Raw genomic sequence first — 26,838 nt, 5'->3', positions numbered from 1 at the left:
TATGATTAACTCGGTTTTGAGATTTAACACTAGCACATGCACAGAGTTTTAAGAAATTCAAACACGAAGGTATCGAAGGAAAAGAATCCCCTGGCGGGACCCAGCCCTCGCAGTGGTCCAGAGAAGGCCAGCTGCAGGGGATGGAGAAGCAGGAGGTGACCTGAGAGACAGGGCAGCCATGGGGTCTGGAGAAGCACGCAGTCTGGAGGTTCTGCGTGTCAGCCTCAGCTCCCCATGCCTGCCATCTGCCCTCCTGCTCCTCTGCTGTCCACTGGCCTTGGCCACCCTGGCTCCCAGGCTGCCCTAGCTCCCAGCGCAGTGGCTGCTCACACAAGCCAAGTGCCCTGGGTCTGCCCTCCTGACCCTCAGGCCTCTGTGGGGTTCCTTCCTTGCCTCAGGTATGGTCTGTGTCTCCCCTGACTTCCCCCCTCCCCCATCTGGGTAGCCCACACACACCCTGCACACACCAGAACACAAGCTTCCTGAAGACAAGGCCTGGTTTTTCACTGTTTTATCCTCATTTCCTAAAAAAAAGGCTTAGGTACACGTGAAAAGGGTTACTAAGCATTCTTCACCGTGGCTACCTGAGTCTCCTTCCAGGTCCTCGTCACCTGCTTGACTTCATCCCGTCAAGACCTCCATACATGGTGTTTACTGCGAGTTTAACATGCAAGTTAGGACAGCAGCTTTTCCTTGGCTCAAACTCCACCGTTGCTGCCTCTAACTCTGAGACCTCAGAGGCTTCTGTAGGGTGTGCTGTCGTGCGCCATCCAGATGCCCCCAGTCCCCAAGACCAAGGCTCTGCCTCCATCAAGACAACTAACCAGCAGCCCCAGCTGCTGAGCATCCCAGAGGGTCAGCCGAGGCCCCGCAGACCTGCACAGTGGTCAAGATACTCCTCTGCCCGATCCTTCTTCCCTCCCACGCTCACAGGACTTTTCTTCCGAGAACACTCCCAATAACCTCTTGCACACAAACCTCTGCTTCAGAGTTTGTGTCCAGGGGAGCCCAGCAGAAGATGGTGGGGCCAGAAGTGTTCCAGGAGCAGCCTGTATGGTGGGGTTGAGCACAGAATGCCAAGTGGCACATCACTGGTGGCACCACAGCCCTGCCAGGCAGTAGTAGCACTGAGCCAGGGTGGAAGCCCAATGAAAGAAACACACTGCTGGGTGCCGCATCCAGGGCATCGGAGTGGCTGGGAAGAGCAGCAACCATCTGCATTACGGAATCAGGCAGCTCTTGCCAAGAACAAGGCAATGAAAAGATCTCCAATTTTAAAAAAAAGTGACAAAAAGAGGGCTTCCTTGGTGCCATATAGACACTCTCCTCTCCTGCAGCCAGAGAACCAAAAAGAGCCATGGATCAAGACTCAGTCCTAAAGACAGCAGCCCTCAACCCAAGGGAGGCTGCTGCCCAATGTCAGGACCTGGTTGGGAAGAAGGGAGACCCTGAGGCTTCAGGGAGGGTCATCTGATCAATACACTCAAATTCTTGAACCTCAGGTTTCCCTACATCTTCTGGACCCGAAGAGGTGTCCTTCTTCTCCCTGTTGAAGGCAAATGCTCTATCTGTGCTGGAACATGACGCAGAGATGTCTGTATGACGACACGGATTCCCCAGTGATCTGCTCCAGCTCTGCTCCTCCACGACATCAGTGTCACGCAGCTGGAGAAGCTCAGGGTCTGACGAGGAAGGAAGGACCTGTCAGCAAACGAGCGTCAGGACCCAGGAAACATGTACCAGCAGGAGCTGGGAGAGTGCATGCAGAACCAGATCCAGAGGACACTGGATTTAGGGAGGCAGAACACAAAGGTTGATCAGGTTAGGCTTTATTTATATGGGATCATTCAACCATGATAGGGGATTTGCTACTCTGGCAAGTACCCCCATGCCACTAGTATGGGCTTTGGAAGCCTGTAAAAAGCAATGCCCCACACTAAACGAGGTGGAAATTCCAAATGGTCACGGCAGACCAAAGGCTTGGAGAAGTGGCATGGAAGAGTAAACATGCTCCACAGAGCCCAGAGGGCACCCTGTTTGCAAACGTAGTCCGGAGACCCTCAGCTGTAGCTGGCCACTGTGGAACTGGGCTGAGGGTGGAGAAGCCATTCACTGGGCTCCTGACAGCAATGAGGGTGATCAGATGGGGACATAGTGGAGGCCAGGTGGTGACGTTTAGCCATCAGAAGCAAGGTGGTTGCAATTATGGCAACAAGCAGCCCCAGCACCCTGAACTGCAGAGAGCTGTAGAGCAGGCCAGCCGAGCACCATGTAGGGGCAGGACAGAGAGCCTGCCAGCAAGGGTATCACTCAGTTTATACAACCAAAGGAAGTCAAAGATGGGTATTGGGAGGCTGAAGAAAGTGTCCCAATAAAATATCTCAATCCCTTGCCCAGTTTCCATCCCCAGAACCCACTGACTGGAAGAGAGGACCCATTCAAGTGCATGTGTAAGGATTCCCCTAGAACTCCCCCAAGGGGCCTGCACACCTGGACATGTCAAGGCCTCTTAGGCCCAGGGTCTGAGGTGACATTGGTACCCAGGGACCCAAAAGGTCATCATGCCCCTGTCAGAGCGGGACTCGTGAGGCCCAGGAAATAAATGCATCCTGGCCCAGGAGTGGCTCACAGTGGGTCCAGTGTATCCAAGTGCTCACCTCCCATGCCCCCAAAGGAAAACTGGTGTGGACATGTGTGACAGTTGTCAGAATACCCACCTGGGTTCCTTGGTTGTGGGTTAAGAGCCACCCAAGCAGGGAAGGCCGAGAGGCAGCCGAGATGGAAAATCACGAACAGTGATGCATCCTGGGGGAAAGACAGAGATGGAGGCTGCCCTTAAAGACCTAGAGGGTCATTTAACTCACCAGTCCCACCACTGACCCCAGATGGGCTCTGGAGGATGACGGTAGACCACCACAAACTCAACCACACAGGAGCCTCCATTGCACTGCTGTGCCAGGTGTGGTGCCACTGCCAGGCCACATCAGCACAGCCTCTGGCCTGTGGCGTCCGGCCATGGAGCTGACAAATCCACTCTTCTCCATCCCAAGTCAGGAGATTCAGAAGCAGTTTACACCACACATCACAGACTAGCACACTTATGACCTCGCGCCATCGTTGGGCTTTCCTGCCCTCAGTCAGAATATAGTCCAGACAGCTGACTACCTGGGTGTTTGCACAACATTGACTTGGTTTGCTGTACTGATCGGGCCAGATGAGCAAGAAGTTGGCAGTTCATCGGAGGCTTTGATAACACATCAGTGCTCTGAGACACATATGCTCAGAGGGAGGAAACAAATCTATGAAGACTCAGGGCTCCCCCATCAGTGGGCAAGGTGCCTTGTGAGCACGGGCCTCTCTTTCCCTGTGCAGCAGTTTCCAGGACCCCTCCCTCAACACACTCAGCCTCCACAGAGCTGTGCAAGCACTGTGCCTCCTCAGATCCGCATTCTGCACAGAGGAATTGATCATTCATTTTCTGACTTAGAATCTGTTCCCCTAGAGCTGTGATAATAAGAGAGGAAAATATTGAGAGATTAAAGGAGAAGGCGACAACGTCATAGAAAGAACCTCTAATCCCTTCTGTATTATAACTCACTGTTACCTTTTCTCTCTTTGACAGAATTCTCTTCTGCACTCCCCTAAAAGGACGTTTGCAGTCTCAGTGACTCACCTTTGCTGCCGTGCTTCAGTGCCTGGCACATAGTAAAATCTCAACTAGTACCTGTGGAATGAGTGTGGTGGTTTCTCCTGTTGTCTCACAAAAAAGCTGGGAATATAACATTCAATCAGAATTCTGATACAATCTATTCAGACACCTGGGCGTCAAAGAATGGGGCTCTGCAGCGACCGACAGCTTGGAGAGGAAGTGCGCAAAGTCCAGAGAGATGAGTCACAGCACACCCTCGGTAAGCTTTCTGCGTATTAGCTGTTTGGGCTACACAGAGGGGAGAAGCTGAATAGTGGCCGCATCCACATGAAGCTGCCACTGCTTGTGCACAGGAGGCCCAGTACTCTGGGGGCGAGGGCACCATGCAGCCACACTCCACCTGTCCACTGAAGGAGGGCAGCGGAAGGCCTCACTGGTGCGCCCATCGCTGGAGGGTGGGGGCTGCACTGCCTCCCTGCTCGCATCCAGCGCAGAGCTGTGTGCTTGGAGACATGAGAGCGCACCATCGCTCTGGCGAAGCTGAGTGCCCGAGTGTCCCCAGTGTCTCTCCCACTGCGGATGGAGGCCTCGTTCTGAAACCCAGAGAGAAGCTGGGGTGGCCTGGCCCTGGTAGCGGCCTGCAGGAGGCTGCCTGGAAGCGGCTGGGTCTGCAGCCATCTTCCTGAGAGTGGGAAGTAAATTCTGTGTATGAAGCCAGCAAGATCTGGGAACCATTGGCACAGCCCACACCTGTCCTGCCCTCACGATAACCCCGTGGCAGCGTTTGCACTGGTGCTGATTAGCATTGGTGGGTCTGCCAGTTGGAGTCAATGGGCAACGTCGCCCCACACAGCCGATGGTGCTGAGACCTCGACTGCTGATTATGAAGAATTTTCCCTCAAACTATTTGGTTTTTATCATAATAAAGTTTAACTTGTTACTTTTGACAATGTTAAGCCAAATATCAAGGTGCTTTTTGAAGACACTCTTGAAATCAGCAATTGCTAGACTCAGAATCTCTTCTTGGCTATGACAGGAAGCTATGTATTTTTTTTTTCTTCTAGAACCTCCATCAAATTATCCAGGAGGCAAAGGAGAGAGGCAGCTGATTCCCGCCACTGGGGCTGGGACTTGCTGTGCGGACTCTGCTCTGACTCTCAATTCTCACGGCACAGGCTCCACGGGAGCAAGGGCCCGGGAGCCGTGGGAAGCCTGCGTGGGACCCGCAGACCCCTGTCCAGGGAACCACGTGATGTGCACAGCAGCGGGTCCCGAACTGTCCTCAGCACCATGGCAACCAGGAGCAAGGTTTCTCAGCAGCCTGGGAGGCTGGTCCTTCAGCAAACATCAGACTACAAGACCCACAGAAGAGCAAAGAAACTTCAAAGGGGAAGACGTACTTGTGTGCCCAGACCACAACACAAGTATGTTTATTTCTGTTTGTTTCCTTCAAGGTTTTATGAATATTTGTACCCAGTTTTACACAGCGGCCATACAATGTGGGTGACTTACTCTGCCTACCGAGTCATTTGTTTAGCAGACCCGTACTGAGCACCTGGCATGTGTGCCGCACTTGTGAGCTCCTGTGGGAACATTAGAAAAATACAACACACGCGCCCACCCAGGGGTGGCCAGCAAGGAACCAGGGTGCTTGCCACCCCGCAGCTCTCTACCTCCTGTGTGAGCTCAGTTCACAACGGTGCAGCAGCAGAGACAGAGGAGGCCAACCTGGGCTCCGAGGTGCAGGTGCAATGGCAGCACTGCAGAGACACTGAGAGCCCATTTTTGAGGCTTCGGTGGCTCCTCGAGGCTGAAGAGCCACCTGTCACGGCCCCGCCCAGTACTGCCCTCGCCCTTCACGCAGGCTGGGCTGTCATTACTCCCAGCTTCCGGGGTGTGGGTGACACAGAAGGGAGGGAGGGTGGCAGCTGCTGAAGAGGAAATGTGCCAGGTTGTGCCTCAGAGGGGGCCAGCGACAGCATGAGGCAGAGGGCAAAGCTGGGCGCTGGGGCCCACACGGCCCCTGTGGGCATTGAGAAATCTCATTTAACCGTATGAAAATGATTGACTGACACTGCTGTTACCACGCCTAGTGTGTGACACACCACTTAAATTAGGTCCTATTCCTCCCACGTAGTTCCATGTGAACACCCTCTTCTCCCTGATCATCTCTGCGTCTCCATCTGTAACACGGGACGGCGGCTGTGGGGCCCATGAGGGGCGGGCTGTGTGCGGAACAGCAGTCCGGCCAGAGTACAGAGAACCAGAAGCGGTCAGTTCTGGTGGCGTTTCACGCTCTGCCCCCAGGGCTTTTCCTCCCACGCCCTCTGAGTGACAACCTGGCCCTGGCTTTCAGTGGGGGAGAACCAGGGAGGCAGACACAGCCGCAGGATCTCAGGATGCCATCAGTGTGGCTCCCTGGCCAGGCCTCCACCCCTCTAAACGTGACGTGGTGCTTCTTCAGTCCTTCTCTGGGGTGCTTGCAGGGAGGCCTCGGTGACCCGAGGTGACGGGGGCCCATGTTCGCACTGAGATCCCCTCTGGAGGAAGAAATGCCCCCGACGACACCAAGTGCGCAGAACCACCTGTGAGAGAAGCCGCACAGAGGCAGCCTCCACCCCTTCCTTCGACAGGCGGACACTGAGCACACCCTGCTCAGCAACAGATGGCCACAGGCTCCTGACACACGACCCCGGCCGGCCTCAGGCTGAGAGGAAAGCCTGTCACACACACCACATGACTCCATTTACACAGCATTCTTAGAACAACAAATTGTAGAGATGGAGAGTGGACGATGGGGCCCAGGGAAGAGGGGAGGTGGCTGTGGCTGTGACGAGTCCACAGGAGGGCCCTGTTGGACAGAGATGTTCCATCTTGGCAGTGGTGGTGGCCACACGAATCCATACATGTGCTAGAATTGCACAGATCAAGACATGCACACGAATGCATGTAGAACCAGTGTGAGCTGAGTGAGATGGGTGGGCTGAGTCTGTGTGGTCTCCCAGCTGTGATCTGATACCACAGTCACCGCAGCCCTGCAAGATGCCACCACTGAAGGACACCGGGTAGAGGGCACATGGCATCTCTGTGTTAGTCCTTATGATTGCATGCAGAACTGCAATTATCTCAAAATAAAAATGTTTTTAAAAGACCATAGGGTGGACCTGCTGTTCCTGCTGCACCTGCACATGGGCCGCATCCTCTCCTAGGAGGCTGCAATGTGGCTACCCACAGGAAGGGCGCGACCTCGTGTTTACTCACCTTGCCCTTCGAGGAACCAACCCTTGTTGTTGTGAGAGGAAGCCGAGGCCAGAAGAAACCTCAAGGTGGAGGACACCCAACCGCAGCCCTGAAGGTGCGACTGGCACCTGCAGCCCCAGGAGCCGCAGGGCAGGCTGGGCCACGCTGGGCCCTCCTCTCCAGCGTCTCCTCCTGACTCTCCTCAGCCTCCAGGCCTCGTGGAGCTGCATCTCCCTCAGGAAGTGGCCCAGCCGAGCTCTCGACTCTGGGACTTTGGTCCTATTGACAGGGGTGGAGCCCTCCTGACTGCCTCTCAAACCAGCATCGGGCAGAAGAGCAGCTTCCAGCTTCCAGAACGGCTCCAACTTCCTATTAAAAGACCCACAAAAGTAAATACATTTTAGGTCACGACCTGATCCTCACACAAATTTTACAAAACAGTACTCATCCTGACTAGGTGGAACGTGCTGTGATTTTATAGTCTATTCTAGCTTCACTTAAACTAATCTGGTTTATTTGACTTTTAAAATTGGTTTCGGGCCCCTCAGTTACATAGTGAGCCACTAGTGTGCTGGAGGTACTGGCTCGCCAGATCCAACCAGTAACTTGTCAGGATTGGTTGTTAACAGAACCATTGTTAAGTTAAATTGTATAAGCTTTCCAAGTTTATGAAATTATAGGGGCCCGTGCTCTTGAGGTTATCAGTGTCTATTGTGTGGCGGAAACACCTTTCAATGACCTGCCCTTTGTGTCTCTTCCCAGCTCAGAGCGTCTGCACCACGGGGACCAGCAGCCTCAACACAGCCCCGCTCTCTCCAGCCGGTTGTTAAGCCTTTCCCAGCAGGCAGCTGGTTGCGACCCGCAGTGTGAAATGCCCTATTCTGGTTGATGCCCCTCACCTGTCTCACCCACCTTTGTCTTTAGGTGAAGAGACTAAAGCGAGGTTGGGGAGAGCCTGGGACCCAGGACAAGTTAGGGTCCAGCTGGGAGAGGTACCCTGTCTTCTGAGTCTGGGTCCAATGCTGTCACACCCACAAAGTGCCCCCTGCCACCTCTCCCTCCCTGGAGGTGAGGACCGTCTGTACATAGTGGGCGTGAGGCTCCAGGGCTGGAGGCAGAACCCTGCCTTCTGGGCTGTGGCCCTCCAGAGATGTGGACATGGGGCAGGCGCCTGCTCCAGGCCCGTTCACTCTCCTGCACAGCCCAGGACCCACGCAGCCCAACGCTGGTCTGCTTGGTCGAGCAACTGGTGCTCAGCTGGGCGGGTCTGGGCCAGGGCAGGCAGGGGCAGGGATCCGGCCAGCTCTGGGGAGCTGTGGGGTCATGGTTTCTGCCCGTTCTGCTGGTGGGCGTGCTTCCCCTACACTCACGCAGGGTACCTTGTGTCGGAGGCAGGGGAAGAGTCAAGGGTGCACGCAGGAACAGGAGCCCTCAGGGCCGTTCCTCCCAGGCCGTCCGGTGGAGCATCTGATGGGAACTGCTTGCAGTCCGTGTGGCCGCACGCAAGGCCCTCGCTTCCTGGACAAAGTGCCTGTGAGCAGCCTTCCAAAGCGCTACTTTCCCATCACCAGTTTCAGTCACTGCGAAGCGACATCACGGGAAGTTCGAGGACGCCCCGATGCTCCTGCCTCTCTCCGTGCACGCCATCGTCACGTCGTGACGGAGGTGCTGACAACAGGACTCCACCCCTCCCTCCAGAACACCGTGTCCCTCCACATTTCACTGTGTGGGCACGGAGGCCCCGCAGGTTTGCCCTGGGCCATGGGACCGCCCAGCTGGGCCCCGTGGGCTCCTGTGTATGTGAGGGGACCAGGTAAAGGAGGCCACGGTCTCACACCCCATCAGAGCCCCCTGCATCGTTCAGGTCACACGACAGCAGGCACAATTAGGGTCCCTCTTTCCCCTGGAGGAAGCACCGTGCGAGCAGCAATGTGCCCCTAATGAGGACATGGCCCTGACGACGCCAGCACAGACGAGGCCCATCACCCTGTGGTCCAGCCTTCATCTCTGCCTCTCCTACTCGATGGACCACGGTAGAGACAGCAGCTTCGAGCAGCCTGGGCAGGAGGAGGAAAGGCGGCTGGAGGACCCGTCAGACAGATGGGCCCTGGGCTGAAACGTACTTTGGACTCCCGGCTGGATTATCATCTGCAATTCTAGCTAAACTCTGGCTTATGCGGTCGGAGGGACTCAGAATATAAATTTATGGAGATAAAGTCACTAACTCCTGGGATGTCCCCTGATCCTACAGCCACTCTGAAGCTACCTTTGAAGTAAAGATGTGGAGTCGTAGGAGAGGTCTCCGTCTCATTAAGGTGGTTCTTTAAAACCAGATTTCTATTTCACCAGGCTAGAAGTGTAGGGCCAATCAGAGCGTGGTGAGCAGGACCCACCACCACGGGAATGACCTCTATTCCTTACTCCGCAGGGAGAGTCGCCTTCTGGGACCTGGACTCAGGCATGCGACTGCTCTGCTCACACCCCGGACTGGAGTCGGTCTAAAATCCCAAACCCCACCATGCAAACAAGCCCCTGTGTGATCCAGCTCTGCTGTCCTCCGACCTTGCCTCCCACCTGTATGTTTCTCACCCTCCAGGCCCCTGGGCCTCCTTGCTGGTCTCTCCCCTGGATGGTTCTGCCCAGGACACGCACCTGTTGCTCTCTTCTTCCTTTGGGACTTTGCTCCAGTGACGCTTGTCAGGGACGTTTCTCTGAATACCTTACATCAAATAACTGTCCTCCCCTCCTCCCTCACCCTCTGTCTCTTCCCTCTGCTTTGGTCCTCTTCATAGCATTTATCGCTACCTGACCTGTGCTATGCATAATCAATTGCTAATTGTCTGTCTCTCCTGACTTGGTGGAGTGAAGATACCTATCTAGGACTCTGAACCATAAACAGAACACTCATCTGCATCCAGATGATGCTTTTATAGTTTTTTTCTTTTTTTCAAATCCTTGAGAATCTGCTCCGTGGATCCTACTACGTGCATCTACCTAGTAGTAAGAATGGCAGCGTTGGCGGTGGTGGCCACTGCACCTGCTGTTAGCTGCACCAGGCTGGGACGTCACTCTCCCTCGCTGGACTCTCCCAGCAAGGAGTTACATTCCATACAAGCCCTGCTTCATGTAAGCGCAGAAACAGAGGTTCGGTTACTTTCCCAAAGCCACACAGCGAGTCTCTGAGCTTTTAAGCAGCAGTTCTTCATTGTAAAAGGAAAAAGTCCAGTCTCCACTGGCACCTTTCCACTCACTCCGAGAATCCAAAGTCAGGCTTTTTGAACCTCGTTCACTGTAGTTTTTAAACTACGGCGAATACAAATCTGAAGACAGAAAGGACTGAAACTCAGGCTGCTGGGTCCTGAGCCCAGCTTCCAGAGTGAGCAATGCCTGCTGGGTCTATAGGCCACCCGGACGGGAGTGAGAGCCTGAGCTGGTGACTCAGCCGTCGCTTCCTTCCTGCTTTTGGAGGAGGGCTTCCCGCAAGGGGCGCAGGGAGGATAGCAGCTCCAGCCGCCTCAGGCCGGTTCCAGAGCCATTGGGCAAGCCCTCCACTCCTGGTCAATGGCCAAGGCCCCCTGTGAGCAGAGTGTCCAGGATCCCGGGACTTCCCGTCGGGGGTTGGCAGGTGTTCAGGAGATGGGAAGCCGCCAGCACCATTTCTGAACCAACCCGGTGGGAACCTTCTGGTGGATTTCCCCAAATTCCTTTCCAGCCCTCAACGCTGAGTTTAAAAAGGCAGTTGAGAAGTGCAGGCAGGAAACACACAGATTGATTTTCTTTAACTCTTAAGTGGGTTTAAGGCAGAGAGCTGAGAAAAGTAAGCAGAAGCAACTGCTCGAGCTCAGAACAAGAATCTGGCGTTGACATTTTGTTCCTGGCTCTATCTTGACTTGCTAAGTGTGTGTTAGCGTCGTCTGTGTCCTGGTTTCCCATGAAATAATCAGAAATACAAAGAACGACTGTAGGGTATTTTGAAATCCCGTTTCAAAAGGACAGTGTTTGGTTCTTTTTTGAGACGATCTTGTACTTTCGTTTCATCTTTGTTTTCATTTTTTTGTTCTTCTCTAAACTAAATGCCAGCGTTTAAACTATGTATAAACAGGCACGATTGTGTAATTATCAGCATGAAACTCTCTCAAGATAGACTCAGATATTCAAAGGCTTTTGTACTAACAGAATTGTTTTAAACTCTCGACCATGTTCACAATGCCCTTGAAAGCCTGGCTTTTCTATGAGACTTTCAGAGCTAATTGGCAAGGCCCAGCACAACCCAGGGCACTGGTGAGGATGGCCAGCTATATTTAACTTCCTGGGACGATAGTGAAATGCTTCATTCCTGGCTAAGTTCTGAGACAAGTTACAAGACAATCTATTCAAAACTCTGAGAGGCCCTCGTCACTGCTAATCCCAATGCCCGCTTGTCTCCAGAATCTGGGAAACAGCCAGAGTAGCCGAGGTTTCCCAGGGTCAGTGCACAGCAGGCACCGGGCACATTCCATGTGAGGTGGGACTCGCACAGTTTCCATCTGGCTTGATGGGCTGCTGTGACTGACTAGGTTTCCTTCGTTGGCTTGTGGGAGAGGTCGGGGCTCAGGGCCCATGTCGCCTCCGTTCTGCTGCCCGCAGCTCATGCTCAGAGTGGCCCCACAACCATTGGTCCTACTGCTTTTGCTAAAGATCCCCAAGACTACAGACAGTCACACATGGGAGTTGCCAAGTCGATACCACGTGGGGCAATTTCTCAGGTAGCAGAAAACTTACACTGTGTGCTTTTTCTTCTAAGGCAACTGTGAAATAATGGGGCTATAACAAAAATTTATAGGGTCACTGTTTTTACTTTGCCTCCAGTTTTCTCCTTAAGAAATAGAAGGAGATTGCAGTTTTGGTTACACACACTCATCACTAAATTGTTGTATTTTCTTCTCAGTCCCGTGAAGGCATCTCATATACTTTCACCAGGATGGATGATGTTGGCATAGCACCACAAAGCACAGTGAGTGAAAAACGTGATGGAGGAAACAGGTGCTGAATTTCAGAATGTCACCCCTTTTTTTTCCTCCTCAAAAAATCTGTGCTTACTAGTCTCAGTGTTACTGGAGCACAAGCGAGTATGCTTTCTAATTTCACACGACTGCACCCAACTACTAATTATGCCCATTACCAGTTCTCTTCATCACTGCTGAAGGCATAATTTGACTGCAAGTGCTTTGCAGATAATGACACCTTGTGTTCCAGTAGCTGAGTCAACGCTTGGCTTTCCTCAGATTTCTAACAGGGGTGATTAGCAAGTGCCACCTGCTGGAAATCAGGACGATGTCCCCACGTGCAAGGAGGAGCCAGGAAGGCCCTCTTCAGAGTAGCCCTCACAAAGAGGCCCCTGAGTCTGGGCAGGCCTGGGGCTGAGTCTGACCCCCCTCGCCTGGGGAGCTGGTGGTCAGACCACAGGTCCACTGGCCAGCGGGAGCTGTTCCAGATCTCACCCAGCCGCTGGGTTATACAGGTGACTGCTCAGCTCGAGCCCTCCCTGGGCCCTCACCAACTGGCCTGGACCCCACACCTCCTGGACTGGGGCTCAACCCTCAGCAGCATCGTCACGGCTGAAGGGCCAGTTGAAAGCAGCTGACGGGTCCACTCCCCGAGGCTCTGATTCAGCGGGTCCATGGCAGAATTCACCCAGAATTTGCTTTTCTATCAAATTCCCAAATGATGTTTCCCTGTTGTTCCCGGAATGGAGTCTGCCAGAGACGATGGGGTTCTGGGAACATGGCACTTCAGTTCAAAGACGGGGCAAACCGGGCAGGTCGTTTCCCTGGGGACTGCACTCTGAGAACCCTGACCTGAAAGATCTACCCCATGATGGAGCCGTACTTCTGATACTAATTGTTGAGAATTTTGTATTTTTATTGCAGACTTCCTCCTCTGAGATGTAAATGCACGAGGAAGGTAAGGGAATACGTAAGTCCCAAACACCTAATCTGGATTTGTTTACAAGAAATTTTCTTTTATAAAGAGAAATTTTCAAAGAGGTAGCCATTCAAATAGGAAAAAAAACTTCAAGAGATCATTGTGCATCCCAGCTAGAGGCGAGTTTTATATGCTTCTTTAGGTCTTAGCTCTAAACTTTATAAAAGGTTGTGTTCTTCTCTCATGTCAGTACGCAGAACCGTTTCCACATCCTGATTTTATGCACCAAACAGCTCCAGATTTGTTCATTAAATTTTTAACAAAACCTCTCAATCAGTTATATAACAGCCCCGCACACCTAGGGCTTAACGTGGCTGCATCATGGTCCTGGTTCTGAGGCTGGCGGGCGGTTGTCCTGGTGGCTGGGGCTGGTGGTCTCACTGGTGTGCGTGGAGTGGCCAGTGGCTCCTGCCTCTCGCTCATGTATTCTCAGGCCAGCAAACAGGCTTCTTCACGCGGTGGTGAGATGTGCCCTACAGCAAGAGCAGCAACCCCAAGATAGTGCACTCGTCAAGCATCTGCTCATGTCCCATTGGTCAAACAAGCCAAGTGGCCATGCCCAGCAACAGCATGCAGAGGGCCCACAGGCTCAGAAGCTTGCCAGCATGCAGGCTGATCAATCTCACTGTTTTTTTCAACAAAATCTCATTGTTTCTGAATTGTCTTTATAGTAACCTATGAGAAATAGGAACGGCTGACTGGGAGAGCCTCACCAAGTGTCCTGCTGACAAGTCTTCTCAAGCTCCAGATTGTGGGGGCCAGCCGGCTTGCCCAGGGCTGTCCCAGTTCCAGCATCCAAAGAAACCCCTCGGTCTTGGGCAGACTGAGATAGCTGGTCACCCTAGAATCCCCCATGAGATCTGAGACACTGCCACCCATTTCACAGTTGAGGCGGTCATGATTGGGAGCTCACGGCAGCTCCTGGAGGTGAGTTCGTTAAGTGGGCAGTGGGGCTGAGTTTTGACACCGGAGTCCAGCCTCTGAGCCACAGCTGCCACACTGCCTCGTTTCGACGGCCGAGGGCACATCTAACTTTGGGGTGGGTGCCATAGTCCTGTCTGAATCACATGCTTCATTTAAAATAATGATCCAAGATTACTTTGGTCTGTGTTGAAAAATAAAATTCAAATTCACCTTCAAGGCAGACCTGCCATATTAAAGGACATTGAAAGCGTGAGCCGGGGCTGTGAGGTGGAAAGATTCTGACAGCAGCGGCGTTGCGCTCGTGGTCTCCTACTTGGTGTCGGTGCAGTGTGAACAAAAATGGTCAGGCCACCCTCCCCAGGCACACATCCAGTGCTGCGCCTGCACTCTGCGGGCAGTGGCTGACCACGCGTGCAGGTGCCCTCTGAGGCACTCACACGCGTTGTCACTCAAGTCTATGATCTCATGAATTAGATGTTGCGGCTGGCATTCTTTTTTACAGGGTTAAGCATCTTGCCCAAGGCGACAGAGCCAGCGAGCGGCAGAAGCACGATGCTCCAGGGTCTGTCGTGATGCTCCAGGGTCCATCTGCCCTGGCAGCTCTTTCAGTCTGAAGCCTCTGGCCCTCAGTTTAGGAAATGTTCCTGTGTTGCTTCTGGGATAATCCCCTTATTTGATTTTATCTAATTCTCTTCCCTGAATGCCTATTAGTGGAGAGCTGGAACTCCCAGTCTGATCTTCTGTCTTTGTCTCAGAATCTTCATCTTCATTCTTTTTTTTTTCTTAAAGATTGGCATCTGAGCTAACAACTGTTACCAATCTTTTTTCCCCCCTGCTTTTTCTCCCCAAATCCCCCCAGTACTCGCTGCATATCCTAGTTGTGGGCCCTTCTAGTCGTGGCATGTGGGATGCCGCCTCGATGTGGCCTGACGAGTGGTGCCATGTCCGTGCCCAGGATTCGAACCGGTGAAACCCTGGGCCGCTGAAGCGGAGTGCGCGAACTTAACCACTCGGCCATGGGGCTGGCCCCATCTTCATTCTTTTTACTCTAGTTTCTTGAATTCTCTTTCCCTCTGTTGAACTTCTTGTTGTTGAACTCCACTGTCTTTATTGTTCTCCAAGAACAGCCTAGTCTTGAAGACACTGATTGGAGGGGCTTCTTATTTTTACAGTTCCCTGGGTCCCTGAGTAATCTCTCCCTCAGGTCTTCCTTGGAGGTCTTCCTCCCCAGGGTTCACACGCTCCCCTTCCCCTCCTCCTCCTGCTCATCGGTCCCCGTTTCCATCTCCAGGGAAGGCTGCAGCCTCTTGTCTGCTGCTGGCCCCTCCTGTTCCCTTCAAGGCCCTGGGTGCTCTAGGCCCCTTACATCATTTTAATGAGGGTCTCGGGAGGAGAAAAGATAGAAAGTCAGTTGTGTTTTATTTTTAAGAATTTCTTGTTTTGTTTTTTTCCTATAGGTCACACATGCACCTGGAACAAAATTTAAACAGTACAGGAGGTGGATGAAGACCAGCAGAGCCTTCGCTCACCCCATGCCCTAGCTCAAGTGAGTGTTTAAATGGAGACATCCCAGCACACGCTGCACACGACCCCACTCTGTGTTCTTCCCTGGCGTGCATTTTCATTTTTCTAAATCACCACATATAGAGCTGCTTCGTTCAAACAAAACTGCACAGTTTCCCGTCATCTGGATGTACCAGAATTGACTTGACCACCTTCCTGCTGAGGGTTTTTTCTCTTACAAACACCCTCCGTTCGTGCACCTATATTTCTTCCTCCTTGGTGCAAGGCCAGTGCCCATGCCCTGAGCAGCTCGTTCCACGCAGTCGCTCAGGCACTCGGCCCCTGCTTCCTGCTGCGCTTGGATCCTGTCTTGTCCGTGCGGTCACGCTGGGTCCCCACTCAAGGACAGGCTAGGGGAGGGCAATCCACGGGGCACTCTCCACTCCGGTCTGTCCACTCTGCTTCCCACGGTGGCCACAGCTGGCTGCAGGGGAGACGCAGGTGCATTTGCAGGTGCCCGGGGAGGGGAGAAGGGCTGGCGCACAGCTCGCAGACCCCTCCACAGAGCTCCCTGTGGTGTTGACCTGCATTTCCTGGTGTCCTCAACCCTTTCATGACTTTAAGGTCAATGTATTTCTTTTGCTGTGAATGTCTGTTCGTCTTTGTTGCTCATTTTTCCATGAGGTCTGTGGTCTTTATACGGGTTTGTTGGTATTCTTATTTACTAAAGAAATTAACCTTTTCTCTAGGACTATAGGTTGCAAATACCCCAGTTTGGTTGTTTTCTCTTCGGATTGTGTTTACATTGTTTTTCTGTTGAAGATGTACTTTATTTTTGTGCGCTCAAATTTATTAATCTTTTATTTTCACTTATTTTATTTTAAAAATTATTTTTATTGATCTTTTATCTCCTGGACTTTTGTGTCATAGTGAGAGAGACCTGCCCCTTACTGAAAATCGCTCATATTTTCATTGCCCACTTCCATTGTCCCCAGTTAGACTCTGGTTTATCTAGAATTTATTTGACTGAAAGGTGTGAGCTGTGGATTCAGTTGATTTCTCAGACGGCGTTGAGTTGTCTCAGCACCACAAGTGGACTAATCTTTTCAAGACGGCCTGAAGTCACTTTTATCTGCAGATTCCGCTGGGAACCTCAGTGAGACGCTGAGCTTTCTAAGATGCTAACTCATCTGCTTCTGGACCAGCACTACCACCACCACCAGGAGGACTTTCAACCAGTATTTGTGTGGCTCTTTTGATTTTTACATGTCTAATAAAAAAATAGGCCCGAAATGTGGATGTTATTTCAGGACCATTTCCCCAGGATGCTTTGCACATCTTTCCTTGTAAACCCTCCGAGTCCCTCTGTCTTAGGCCTGTGCCTGCACACCCTCCGAGTCCCTCTGTCTCAGGCCTGTGCCTGCACACCCTCTGATCCCTGTGTTTCAGGTCTCTGCCTTCACACCCTCTGAGTCCCTCTGTCTCAGGCCTGTGCCTGCATGCCCTCGGAGTCCCTCTGTCTCAGGCCTGTGCCTGCACACCCTCTGAGTCCCTCTGTCTCAGGCCTGTGCCTGCACACCCTCTGATCCCTCTGTCTTAGGTCTGTTCCACACACAGGGTATGCTGCATTTCGCGTTGTCATTCATCCTGACAGTCTCTTTTTTTCATAGGTGAGCTGAGCTGACGTATGGGCATTTACTGATATAAAGTCACAGTTGGTCTTAGTTTTGTTGTCTTATTTCATGTTACAGTTCTGGGTTGTAGTTATTTCTCCTTAAAGAAACTGCTGTGTCTTCCCTCGTGTGCTGTGTGTGTTTCTTAATTTGGAAGCGAGATATTTTGTTTCAGGTGATATTTTTGGTGACAGTTTTCCTTCCCTTCCAGATCACATTTTTCTTTTTCTTCTGCTGTGTGTTTTACTCATTCCTTTCCCTTTATTTCATTTTTGTGGGCTTCCTGTCTCTCTGTATGGATCCTGTGCTCCTTTCTTTCTATTTATGACTAATCCTCAAGTCTGGGGAATCCTCTCCGGACAGCTATGGGAGGAGGGTCACGTGGGGCCCAGGGCCCTGCCCCCTCACCCATCTCCCAGGAGACTGCAGGTGGGAATGAGACCGGGGATGGGTGTGAGCTGGGGTGGATATGAGGCGGGGTGGGTGTGAGGCGAGTTCTGTCTGAGGCAGGGTGCGCTCGAGGCTGGGGGCATGAGGCCGGGGCATACGTGAAGCAGGAGCAGGTGTGAGGCGGGGTCGGTGTGTATTGGGGATCAGCGTGAGGCAGGGGCTTGCGGGGGGCGTGAGGTGGGGTGCGTGTGAGGCGGGGGGAGGCGTGAGGCGGGGTCGGTGTGTACTGAGGGTGTGCGTGAGGCGTGGGTCGTGTGTATTGGGGGTCAGTGTGAGGCTGGAGGAAGCGTGAGGTGGGGTCCGTGTGTATTGGGGGTGCGCACGAGGCGGGGACGTGAGGCGGGGTCGGTGTGATCCTGGAGGAGGCGTGAAGCGGGGTCCGTGTGTACTGGGGGTGCACGTGAGGTGGGGGTGTGTGCGAGGCAGGGAGCATGAGGAGAGGTCAGTGTATATTGGGGGTCGTTGTGAGGCTGGGGGAGGCGTGAGGCGGGGTCAGTGTGTATTGGGGGTGCGTGTGAGGTGGGGCACGCGTGTGTCTCCCCCCTGCCCTGCCAGTGGCCTGTCTGGGCTCAAACTGTTTCCCTCCTGCCTCTCAGCCCCAGTGCCCACACCCGTGGGTGCGCTTTCCCGGGGCACGTGGCGCTTACCCTGAGGCTTTGACTCCAGCGTCCTGGGGTCTCTGAGTGAGTGTGGGCTCACCTGTGCTCTGCGGGTGCAGCGCGTTCCCACTGGCGGCAGTCCTGGTGCTCCGTCTCCCTGTGCCCTTCATCTCGAGGTAGGAGGATGCTCTGCAGCCTGAGTAAAACCGCGGCCTCACTAAGGTGCATATCCCCACACTGGAAATAGGAAGGGAAGGACAAACAGTCTGTTGCTGACCGAAGGCCGTCCCCACCTGCATGTTTCAGCCCAATGGCTCCACCCGATTGGGAAGAATTGTGCTGACTCCTTGTGCAATTCACTGACGTCTTTTAAAATTAGGTATCACCGCAAATTATTATTTCATGCTCATGGGCAAATGTCACATGTATTAGCGTGTTGTTAACGTGAATGTTTAAGATGCCAGCTGTGCACCATTGGGCACTGTGGTTTTTTTGTAGTTTCCATGTGTTCCAGGACATTCTCTTTAAACAAAATTAAGCACAACACAATGTGTTCAAGAGGAGAGGCGGGGGTCGAGTGTGGGGGCACTCGTCCACCCTCTGGGCCTCACACCTTCTGGTCCCACCCACTACCCTCTGGACACAACCCGGCGGAGAAAACATGCCAGGAGTGAACCAGGAGCTCGTTCCAAAAGGGTGTCTGTAAGTAGATCTCTCTCTGAGAGATGACGACAGAATCCATGGAGAGGGAAGTAGCTCCAAGAAGTCCCCGGGTTTAGTGGCGCCTGACGCTGATGTGACTGCGCGGTGGGTGGGTGGGGCACTGATGGAAAAGAAAAGAAATCGAAATTCCAGAGAGAACATGACTGAGTCTCCCCAAGGCCCTGGGCTCTGACCTCCAGCTTCTCTGCATTTTCCCGCAGACGAGCCCATGGTGCAGGCGGTTGGAGATCCTGCGGAGGTTGGGGGAGTGGGCTGGGAACAGCAGTGAGCAAGAGAGATTTCCAAAACCTTAATCAGCGTGGTCTCGGTAAAGCCTGGAGGCTGGCCCCTGACCAGAAAGAGTCCAGTGAGCGTCAGCTGTCAGGGCACTCGCCCAGCGAGGACACACAGGAAGGAATGGAGGACACCGCAGCCCAACCAGCCCCGTGCCCTACTCACCTTCCCAGGCCACAGGGTTAGTGACCCTCAGGAATGGATACCCATCGCCTGCATCTCACTACCTCTGGGAAACAACAGCTTGTCCTCAACTAAAGACCTGATCAAACCTTCAACTTTCATGAACCAAGATGTCTGCGTGTGTCTGCAGAAGAAGGTGACTGTTACCATGGAAACCCAGCACGGATATTTCACCAAGAAATCACAGACACAGAGGCGTACACAGAGGGGACCATCGGACCAAGAATTGGAATACATGGGGTCCAGCTGTGCTTCTGCTCCAACTGGGCGAACCTTGTAAGATTGAAACGATTTTTTTTCTACTTATCAGATCTAGGTGCTGTTTTGACAACAATCACTTCTAGTTTTAAAGATTAAGCAACCCAAGGGGCCGGCCCTGTGACTGAGCAGTTAAAGTTCCACACCCTCCACTTCTGTGGCAGGGTTCACAGATTTAGATCCCGGATTCAGACTTGCTCTACTCATTGGCCGTGCTGTGGAGGCATCCCACGTACAAAGTAGAGGAGGATTGGCACAGATGTTAGCTCAGGGCTTATATTCCTCATTAAAGCAAAAGAAGAGGATTGGCAATGGATGTTAACTCAGGGCAAATCTTCCTCCCCAAAAATAAAAAAATTAAGTAACTCAAGAGTGTCTCTGGCCCAAGGGTCAGATGGCTGCAGAATGCTTCTCTGATATTTGAGACTCAGTTTTGTCCTCGGAGAAATATGCTTTAAGAACTCACCAACTTACTATTAGTGAAGTGATGACTAGTAGAAAAGAGGTTACAAGGTCTTAGGGGAGAGATGAGGGCCCTATTTTTCACGTAACCATAACTTATAACTAGAAACCAACATGACTGGGTTTTTGTCTGAGGAACGTGCTATAATTTCCAGATCTGAGCTAAGTGATGGCTGTCCAGTGACCCAGGCTCGACCGAGCACTCTTACTCTAGGAATTGCAAAGCCCTTTGAAAATTCCTCAGGTGGCAACGTGGACCTAAAGATCTTGCCAATAGCTCTTGGTTTTCCAGTGGTGACATGACATAAGGAAGGGCAGTCAACTGGACACTGCAGGCTGTTCTGTCAAGGAGGGCCGCCACCTCTGTTTTCTCCTGGGAAGATGACATCACCAGTGCGTGAAACTAGGTGGAAACAGACGTCAGTTTACCTTATGGTCCTTGACTCTCCTGGTTGGTATCCGTCCACTCTGGACAGCTCAAGCCAGAAGAGGAATCTATAGGGAGATTCCGGATCTGTCATAAACCCAAAGGAAACCGGGCTTCTTGTGGGTCTGAGCCGGCACCTGGAAAGCACAGGAGCCCACCTGCCTCTGGCTGCCGCTTCTCAGCGCCTCCCTTCCCGTCCTTCAGTCTCCTCTTCCCTGCCTCTGTGCCCACGAGGTGGAAGGTGCCGCCTCATCTCCCGAGGTTTTGTGGGTGCCTTGGCAGCAGCACAGGTGGAGACAGGCTAGCTGAGTCCAAATATGAACTCCAGTTTCTCAAGAGATCATTTATCGATCCGGTCAGGTGGGCCCAGCCGAGGGCGAGGGTGGGGCCTCATGTGGCAAGAACTTGGCAGCGGGGGGCAGGTCTAGGGAGCTGGGCAGGCACCCCAAAGGTCTCATTTATATAACGCAATGGGAAGAGAGCAGGTGACGAGATCTCTCTGCAGCTCTGGGAAGCCCACGTCCTAAGAGGCCCGGGCCCAGGGAACTGTGTTCCCTCCAGCAGCCCCGCTGACCTCCCCGAGACAGCCTCCTTGCTGAGAGTATGAGACTGGACCGGTGCTAAATCTACCCGTGCCTCTCAGCCACTGCTTTCTGCTTCCACATTGTTCACACAATCGCTTTCACTGATGCAAGTGCTGCTTCACGGGGGCAGGGTGGATGCCAAGCGACTGTGTTGGGGAAGCGGGTGGGGATGGTCTTCGAGGGACCACCAGGACTGGGAGGCTCGCCAGTGTCTTCTGTGGAGGGCGTGGGTGCCGTCTGAACTCTACCCCCAGAGTCTGATCCACGTGGGGACCTCCCCTCCCTGCCCCCACTCCCACTGTGAACTCCACTCAGGTGATGCTCACTCGTCACGAAAGGAGTAGTTACATAAACCCAAGTTTAGCCCAAGGGAGGGGGCGCGAAAGGGCTGTCATGACAACATGACTTCGTTTGGCAGAATTAGAATCAAAAGGTAAAGTTATGAAAAGGGGAGTTCAGATCTCTTCAATTTTCCCTGAATCCAAGTTGCTCTAAATTGAATGTGCTTCTCCTGGAGTCTGAACCCTCATCCCTGCAGCTGTTTGTGTCTCAGAGCCTGTGAATCGAGGACAATGGAAGATGACAGCACCCAGCTCCTCCGTCCATCCTGAGACCCGGGGGCTCTGTTGTGCTCCTCCCTGTGGTCTCACTCGCCTCTGTGACAGGTCTGAGGTGCCGGGTCCCTGCGTCTCCCCTGTGAGGGGCTGAGGTCCGGATGGTGAGTCACACACCCAGAGACAGAGTCAAGAGGGCGGAGCTGGGGTCCCAGCCTGTGTGCCAGACTCCCAGCCCGGGACTCTGCCGCCTGCCACCTGCCGCGCTGCGGAGCGAGAGCTCTTCCTGCCGCCAGGTACCCCGGCACACACTGTGTTTCCATACAATCCCGCCGGTAGAAAGGATGCTGAGCACCAACAAAAAAATAATTTGTTTGGGTCCTGGGTTTATCTTTCCCATCGGTTTTGGTAACTTTGGCCCAAACTCCCAGAAGCATAGTTTGTGTGAGTGGTTTCCCTCTCTGTGGCTTCTGTGAATTTCCAATCTTCCTACCTCCCAGGCCCCTAGTCCCCACTGCCATGTCTGTAACGCCTCCTCAGTTTAGTCTTGAACTACCAGGCACACACTACAGTTTCCCCCAAGGAAATTCACTTGCAATCTGGTTTTGAGAAGTCAGTAACTTTACTGAGGACTGGGCAGTACACAGCACATGGCCATCCGCCAGCTTCCTGGCTTGCCCCCCGTGTCCTCCGTCTTCTCGACCGCCATCCTCACAGCCCCGTCCACCCGACACAGACCCTTTCAAAGGGTGGACTGACCTTTCACTCCAGCTGCCTTGCTCATGGGCACAGACCCTCAGGCCAATCTGCCCTTCCTGCCTGCCAGGGGTTAGCAATAATAATTAATAATAGTCTCCCTTTCATCATACACTGAAAACAGCTATCTGTTCTGATTTCACAAGGCTGACCTTCCAAAAAATCTCTCTTAAAATTAACCTTGTTGCCATGGCTCAATTTCACCAACTAGACGGATTCGTGCTTCTCAGCTGGGGCCCATCTAGCCCCTACCTCCCCAGGGGCAGTCAGCAACATCTGGGGACATTTGGATGTCGCTCTGGGAGCAGGGGTTACTGCTGGCACTGTGTGTAGAGGCCAGAGCGCTGCGCACCACCCCACGACCACAGGACAGAGAACTGGCTGAGGCTGGAAACCCTGAATGAGGGTCTCTAGTGTTGCCTTGTTGGAAGCTCTTCCGATTAGGCAATAAGCAATCCAATGAGAGCCTGGGAGGGTGGGGAGCGCTGCTCTGACAGATTGCTTTCCGCATAAACTCCGGGGGGATATCTCGCTCTCTGAAACAATGGGGGCTGGGGTGGGCGTGAGGCATCTAGGATGGGACAGACTGAGAAGCTTCTGCGCCAGCTGTGCCAGAGCCGAGGCCTCCAGCCACTGAGCTGGGCTGAGAGGAAGCCTCATTCCCAGCCTGCTCCTGTCCCCTGAAAACGTGCAGGGTCAGCGCCCCACGGTGACGAGCCACAGCTGAGATGGGCCTCCACAGTGGTTCCCGCCCAGGCTGCCATCCAGCAGGCCGTGCCTCCGCCCACGTGGCCTTCACTCTCCTCACGGTTCATCTTCCGACTAGACTGTAGGAGAGGGCATTTGTTTCCATCACATTTTCCCCTTTTTATGAAGGGGAGGATATAGTGCCAAAAATACTCATGAACTGATTCCTCGTTCTTACGATGAGAAAATAGTTTACTCATTTTACAGCTGCGTCTGCATTAAAAGGGCAGCCAGGACGGTGGGGTTGAGCCTGGAGCCTGTCCCTGCCCGGGCTCCCGAAGTGCTGGGCACCTGGAGGCCCCCACAGCACCCATGCAGCTCACAGCACACATGGCCTGTTTAGTTGTGCCCCCACAGGGCCCGATCTCAAAGGCCCTTGAGACAGAGCCGGCCCAGGGCCCGAGCCACAGCAGAGTCTCCAGGGGTCGGGTCGCACCCCCCCCCCCCCGCAGATGGGGCCTGCTGGTCACCCTCCAGTGACTGTTCTCTGCTGACCCATCTGTTCCACCAGCTCCCCGCTCCCACCCAGGGAATGGCCCTCCCCTACAGGTGACGAGCTTCAGGGACTGCAAGGCTTGAGGACCAAGAACCAGTGAAAACAACAGCTGCTTAAAACAGACAAGGCCAGCCCGGTGGCGCAGCGGTTAAGTGTGCACGTTCCACTTCGGCAGCCCGGGGTTTGCCGGTTCAAACCCCAGGTGCAGACCTGGCACCACTTGGCAAGCCATGCTGTGGCAGGCTTCCCACATATAAAGTAGAGGAAGATGGGCACAGATGTTAGCTCAGGGCCAGGCTTCCTCAAAATAAATTAAAAAAATACATAAAACAGACAAACCTCTGAAGGTCCTGCTGCTTCCTACAGCCAGAGAGACACAGGAACGGGGCAGAGACCTGGCAGGACAGGGTGCCTGTCAAATGGACGAGAGCCTCTGCAGGCGGAGCCCTGGCTCTGCATCTCCTCTGGTCACAGAGGACTGTCGCCCTCATCCTCTCTCCACGTGGAGCTGGGAGATCCGGGTGCCACGGCCCTGAGGGGCTGGCTTTGCCCAGGCTTCCAGGAAAAGCCGAGGGAAAATCCAGATCTGCCCTCTACCTGGCCGGCCTGGAGGAGGGTACACACTCTGGGACCCTCTCAGTCAGTCTTCCCGGGAATACTTGGTGGCCCAGAAAGTTCCGGGTTCAGTGCGTTCTCAGTATGTGGTCTCCTGGCCGTGGGTGCAGCAAACAGCCGAGCGCCAGAGAAGAGGGCGCAATTGACAAAACAAAGACACAGCCACAGGACCAGAAGACCCGAGGACTCGGGGCGCACCATCCAGACCCCAGACCCCCAGAAGAGTCTCCTTCACTTTACAAGAGACTCTGTGTCAGGAACGGCTGTGGGGTGCATGTCACTGAGTCTCTCAGCTCCTGGAGACGAGACATGGTGCCAGGGAGGGGTGTGAGCTGGAAATGTGGGATCAAGGCCTCGTTTGCACATCAAATACATTTTTAAAAAACTAACCACACAAATATGATAAAATCCATTTAAAAAAATAAAAATCACTTCATTCCATTTAAACAATTAAAAACAAATTCTCCAGGATGTCTTCTGTGAACAACCCTGATTCCTACCTGTTACAAGAGGAGCAGTTTTGCGTCTGCCTTATTGTGTCATAGTCCTTCCAGTCCTGGTGATGTCAGCTGCACTGTTCTGTCGCACGAAGGTGTATAGAGAGCTTCCCACAGCGGGCACAGCTGGTGTATCTCTCCACCCGCGGAGAAGTGAGGAACGCCAACACTCCTCCTTAGTGTGCAGAGCCGCTCCTCTCTTCTGGATTATTCCCCAAGAGCATCTCCAAGTGGGATTCACAGAGCGAAGTGAGTCTCTTCAGGACTGACGTTCTGGAGACAAGGTCAATCGAGTCACTAAGGTGACTTTGACACGAGTGTTCACGGCCGCAGCTGCAAGGCCTTCTCTTCAAAAGACCCAACAACAGATCCAGTCGACACAAAGAGGCCCTGAGAGGTTCCCAGGGAGGCCCCTGTCGTGTTCCTGAGCTTCATTCCAAATATAGGGATTCGGAGTTATTTTTGGTTGTTAATTCCTGGCTCAGTCCACTAGCCACATGCTCTGTGTGGCTGCTGTCCATTTATAGCACGGCATACAGTCAAAACCAGAAATTGAAGAAATATTCCTTCTGTGTTGAAAATTTCTGAGGTTCCCTATACCTGCAGAGATATCCAATTGCATTATTGTGTTCCTTCAAACATAGTAACTGTAATTGTCTGATAATCGACTTCTCCAGATCTCAGAGTCTGTCCTGTTCCACATCTCTTGATCTCAGGGTCTGTCCCATCATCCACGTCTCCTGATCTCAGGATCTGTCATCTCCCTGAATCTCCTCTCAAGTTTTGCCAGTTCTGTCCTCGTTGATTCGCTTTTCAAGTGCTCAGACACAGGAGACAGTGGGTGGTCGATGCCTTTGGAGGGAGGGCTGTCTCTTTCTTCCACATCCGTGGCATCATCTGTGCAGTGCGTCCCTAGCAGTTTGACTGTCTGAGTGGTTGTGGCTACCGGGGAATGTGAACTTGAACTGCGGCCACTCTCCCTGTTTTGCCCCTGCTCCGCAGTAACCCCACAGCTGCTTTGGGGGCACAATTCTTCCTTTTCTCTTTTATGAAGGGAAAGAGTTGCCCTGAGCTAACATGTGTTGCCAATCTTCCTCTTTTTTCTTCCTCTCCAAAGCCCCAGTGCAAGGTTGTATATCCTACTGTAAGTCGTTCTAGTTCTTCTACATGAGCCGCCGCCACAGCGTGGCTACCGACAGATGGGTGATGTGGTTCTGCACCCGGGGATGGAACCCAGGCCTTGGAATCCCCTGAAGCGATGAGAGCTGAACTTTAACCCCCAGGCCCTCAGAGCTGGCTCAGGATTCTTCCTGATTCGCCTTTTCCTGAGGGAGCAGCCTCCTGTCAGCCTGCCCAGCCGTCTGTCTCATCACAAAGACCTCACCCTCTGGGGACAGGAGCGCCTGCAGGAGGAGCCCCGTGAGCTGACTCAGCACTCTGATCTCTTTGGCCACACCCTGCACCAGCGCCCTGATGTGTTTAAGGCAAGTCCAGGATTTTTGGTGTTTTCAGTGGGAGGAGAAAGCCAGACCCTCGCTGGGAGGGGTGGCCCTGTAGTTCAGGCTCTCAAGGGACCCCCTCTGGAGGGCACTGGAGATACTTCACTTTTTCTGTGAATCAATGTTTGTGAGCACATTTGTCCTCCAAATCTGAATGAATCTGAAGTAACTTGAGATTCTTTTTAAACTATTCTGTCCTGCAGAGCAAGAGTGGGATCCATTGCTTTGCTCTGATCTCATTGCTCCGCTTTGATCTCATTGCTCCTGTGGGATGGCAGAGGAACACAAAAACCAAACTGGAACTTAAAGTTACGGTCGCAAGACACAGAAAAAGAATTGTGAGTATTAAGGATTTAATTAATATGTACTATATCACAAATGCTTTATATACGATGTAACAATCAATTATATGTATTGTCCTTCACGTATTCAGGGTGTCTCTTCGTTACATTTCAAGGCATTTCTAATAAACTCAATAGCTGAGTCAATATCCAGCCAAAACACTGATTAAGGTTGGAGCTGAACATACAGATATTATTTGAATAATCAAATCAAAAATAGGCTTTGGTGTTTATTTCTACAGAGTATGAGTAGAAACTGCGTAATAGTAAACATTCAAACCAGCCCAATATATAAAAAAAAAATCTCTCCTTAAAAGTTCACAAAAAAGGGGCCAACATAGTGGCTGAGAGGTTGGGTTCACACACTCTGCTTCAGCGGCCTGGGGTTTGCAGGTTTGGATCCTGGGCACGGTCCTGCACA

At 52.8% G+C, this 26,838-nt stretch overlaps 2 long non-coding RNA genes across 3 annotated transcripts; both read right to left on the bottom strand.

The window, feature by feature from the left end:
- Positions 1–406: 406 nt before the first annotated feature.
- Positions 407–6,977, bottom strand: LOC124241114 (uncharacterized). The gene is made up of 3 exons (XR_006889103.1): positions 6,911–6,977; positions 2,718–2,805; positions 407–1,785 (listed from the first exon to the last, which is right to left on the bottom strand). It is a non-coding gene; the product is annotated as an uncharacterized LOC124241114 (long non-coding RNA).
- Positions 6,978–6,992: 15 nt separating this feature from the next.
- Positions 6,993–24,932, bottom strand: LOC124241113 (uncharacterized). 2 transcript variants are annotated; one of them, XR_006889101.1, is made up of 3 exons: positions 24,581–24,932; positions 18,103–18,239; positions 6,993–7,258 (listed from the first exon to the last, which is right to left on the bottom strand). It is a non-coding gene; the product is annotated as an uncharacterized LOC124241113 (long non-coding RNA). The 2 variants fall into 2 exon arrangements; XR_006889102.1 differs by lacking the exon at positions 6,993–7,258 and adding an exon at positions 15,261–15,764.
- Between the last annotated feature and the right edge of the window lie 1,906 nt (positions 24,933–26,838).

The sequence above is a fragment of the Equus quagga genome, chromosome 6 (genome assembly GCF_021613505.1).
Source record: "Equus quagga isolate Etosha38 chromosome 6, UCLA_HA_Equagga_1.0, whole genome shotgun sequence".
Taxonomy (NCBI): Eukaryota; Metazoa; Chordata; class Mammalia; order Perissodactyla; family Equidae; genus Equus; species Equus quagga.
Note: the sequence above shows the minus strand (reverse complement) of the source record. Positions and strands in the feature narration are given on the sequence as shown.